This window comes from Octodon degus, unplaced genomic scaffold (assembly GCF_000260255.1).
Source record: "Octodon degus isolate 3935 unplaced genomic scaffold, OctDeg1.0 scaffold00177, whole genome shotgun sequence".
Classification (NCBI taxonomy): domain Eukaryota; kingdom Metazoa; phylum Chordata; class Mammalia; order Rodentia; family Octodontidae; genus Octodon; species Octodon degus.
Window position 1 is genome coordinate 4,895,718 of NW_004524753.1, and position 3,849 is coordinate 4,899,566.

Below are 3,849 nucleotides of genomic sequence, written 5' to 3' on the forward strand. Positions count from 1 at the left end.
TAATTTCTACTCTGATCTTTATAGTTTCCTCCTTTGTATGTGCTTTGGTTTTAAGTTGCTCTTTTTTTTTTTTTCTAAAAGCTTGAGGTTCAACATCTGGTTATTTATATGAGTTCTCTTTGTTTTTTCTGATGTGGGAATTTATTACTAAGAACCTCAGTGTGTCCCATAAGCTCTAGTATGTCGTACTGGCATTATTGTTTAATTTTAGAAACTTTCTAATTTCTTCTTTAATTTTACCTGTGACCCATTGGTTGTTCAGGAGAGGGTTATTTCATTCCACATGATTATGCAGTTTTTGTGGTTTCTTTTTCCATTGATTTCCAGTTTCACTGAACTATAATCTTGTAATATGCACGGGATAATTTCAGTTCCTTTGCATTTACTTAAGCGTGTTCTATGAGCTATTATGTGGTCTATTTTGGAACCAGTTCTGTGAACAGGTCAGCAGAATGAGTATTCTGATGCTGAAGAGCAGAATACTCTGCAGACATCTACTAAATACATTTGTTCAAACATTTGGCTCAGCTCTGATATTTCCCTGTTGATTGTTGCCTAGGGGATCTCTCTGTCTGTGACAATGAGATATTGAAATTCTCCATGGCAATTGTATTGGTGCTTATCCAAATTTCTATATCCAGTAATGCTTATTTTATGTAGCTAGGTTTATTGGTATTTGATGCTTATATGTTTATGGTTGTTATCTTTTTGTTTGTTTGTTTGTTTGTTGTTGTTGTTGTTTTGGGAGTTGTTCCCTTCAAGTGTGTAGTGACTTTCTTTATCTCTGTTAATCAGGCTTGGCTTGAAATTCACTTTGTCTGCAAACAGAATAGCTACCCCCACTTTTTTCTGGGTTCCTGTCACAGAGTATTGTTTTCCATTCTTTGACTTTCACTCCATGAATTTCTTTGAGAGTTACATGTGTTTCTTGTATGCAGAATATTGTTAGCTCTTGTTTTTTGATCCATTCTGCCAATCTCTCTCTCTCCCCCATCTCTGTCTCTTTCTTTGTTCTGAAGAGTAGTTTTTAAAATATTAATTATTTATTTGTTTATTTGATACAAGGTCAGACTCTCAGTGATCCTCTTGTTTCAGCCTTCCCAGCGCTGGGATTACAGGATTGCACCACCATGCCCAGTTTTGGTGGCCAGCACAGCACGTCCAGGGTTCTGGGGCCAGCAATATCCAGGACCAAGCCTGGGTCCTTGGGATTTCCAGGCAGACACTTAGACCACTGAACTATCTTTCCCCAGCCCCTAAAGTACTTTATTGAAGGTGAAAAACTAAAGTGATAAGAAGTATGAATGTTAAACAATAATTATCAAGTTCTACTGGAAGTCTCCATGTTTTCTTTTCACTTTTACGCCAAAAAAAATTGCATAGTATTGGCTAGTTGCTTTGTTGTTCTTTCAACCAAACTGGTTGAAAGAACAACAAAGATTAGCAGCTGCACAACATGAAATATCTACATTTTTGCAAAGCCCTGAAAGTTTACTTTTTGTGTTGATGCCGAAGGATAATGTCATCACCTGCACTGGTCAGATTCAGAGTTTCTTTTCCTCTTCTGCCACCTGGGTATTCAGCTAATTCTGCCTGTGATATGTTCACTTTAGCTCTTTCTTATTCTAAAGCAGTGGAAGTGAATCACCTATTGACTTAGCTCATTCTCGGTACTTTATGATTCATCAACTTGCATAAGTGTTTCGGCTTTATGTTTCATCTCACCTTCTGGAAACAGTTTCAATAACTTCATTTCTTGCCTTTACTTCTTTATACTTTGCCTTCTATGGACAGATCACATTTGTTAGCTTCTGGAGTTTAGCGTCTTTCACTTTCAAGTTCCAAATTTAATCTTTCAATTCGTTCATCTTTAAGAATTTCCTTGTGTTCATGAGCTGCATGGTTATCTGTTCCTTTTTACTCTCTGTAAACTGTTCCCTTCTGTTTTCTTTTTGTTTTGTTTTCAGTACCAAGGATTGAACTTGGGGCCTTGTGCTTGCCAGGTAGGTGCTTATGCTGCTGAGCTATATCCCCAGCCCTTCTTCTGTTTTCTTGAGTAAGCATTTTATGAGCATCATCTTCCAGCCTATTGAAGAAACCAACATCATGTGACAAAGTCTGAGAACTCAATTCCTCAGTCTTCTTAGTAATGTGATCTTCAGATGGGAAATCTTTTAGTGATACTCGGAGAGGTTTGTCTCTTCCTTGATGAGTCTTTCTTTTATCATTTTTATGTAGGACCTTTGAGTGAACTGAAGCTTTTTCAGGGTCTTGATACTCCTTTTTGTCCTCTTTGAGTTCTAATTTAGTTGGCAATGATGCCTTCTCAAGATTCGCTCTGAACATTTTGATACAGGGAACTTCCAAATGACACAGGGAGAAAAACTGCTCTCAGAGTGGATGTCCTCCAAATGATATAGGGGAAAAAATTATCTCCCAACCTAAATGGTACCTGGGACAAGTCATATTCTCTAAAACCAAAGAGTGAATTTTAGGAACAAACAGAGGTTATGAGCAGAATAGATTTATTTGGGGAAAAGAAAGCTCCTGCCCAAGAGAGGGACAGGAGGGGAGCCCGAGCGGGTAGTCCCCAGGAAGCTATCTCTTTCAGGGATATTTATAGAGGAAAACCATGTGGTAAGGTGGGTCTAAGGTGGAGGAGAAGACATGGGAATTCACTTAGAAGGGCATAAGATGGGACAAAACTATGGTCAACCAATGAGATTACAAGCACCATTGCTCAGGTAAAATAGATTAAATCCAGTTCCAAATGGGGAAGCGAGTCATGGAGCACGCGGGCATGAATACAGGACAGGGTCTCTTCCTATTGGGGGTTGTGCTAGTGACTCATATGGACTCTTTCAAGGTGATTGATACCTATTTAGAATATCAATCCCTGATGCCCATCCCTAGGGAAGTATGTAGCTGTGCTTCCTCTTTTTGTCCTGGTCTTCACCTGTGGCCCACATGGGAGTGTCTGTCTCTTCCAAGTTGCAAAGTCACCTTGTCTTCCATCTTATCTCCTTCAGGGCCTGACCCTGTCTGACTGCCTATAATATTCCTGTCTAATTCAACTGCTTACAACAATTTCAAAGTAAACTGCTCATCTGTTTGTTTCTGTGCTTGCCAGTTTTCTTCCCATTAATTCTTCTGCACTGGGTTTGACAATGGAAGGTTGTGTTAAGCATTACAAATGGTTTGGGAGGAGTTTTGGGGAATCTTTGTGTGTGTGTGTGTGTGTGTGTGTGTGTGTGCATGCGCAAGCACATGCACGCGTGTGTACAGCATGCACACGCCAGGGATTGAACTCAGGACTTTGTACTTGCCAGGTAGGCACTCATGCCACTGAGCTATCTCCCCAGCAGGGTCAATCTTCTTAAAAGCCAGATTCCTAAACTCATTTGCTTCAATCTGTTGTTCTTTCTTTTTTTCTCCTTTTCTTCTCTTTCAGTCTGTTTCTTTTGATGGGTGAATTCAGGCCACTGGCACTGATGGTTGCATCTGATATGTACTGACTTATTTTTCTCATATTGCTTTCCTGTGGCTGTTTTCCGTATTTTCCCCTCTATTTGATTGCTTGCCTGGTGGATTCATTCTATTGGGAATCATGGAATTGTTGTTTTCACTGTCTTTTTCTACGATATACCTCAGAGCTTTTCAGAGTGCTGGTTTGGTGGTCACAAATTTCTTCATATGTTTATCATGGAAGTATCATATTTCTCTATCAATTTTTTTTCTCTATCAATTTTTTTTTCAAAGTTTTATTGACAAACAGATAGCAATGAGACAGTTTCAAATCAAATCGGAAGGACAGTTTCAACAAATAATACACTGCATATATTCTTCTTA

General features: G+C 39.0%; 1 pseudogene; it reads right to left on the reverse strand.

Moving 5' to 3' along the window:
• Positions 1 to 1,525: 1,525 nt before the first annotated feature.
• On the reverse strand, positions 1,526 to 2,346 carry LOC101590808 (annotated as a pseudogene).
• Between the last annotated feature and the right edge of the window lie 1,503 nt (positions 2,347 to 3,849).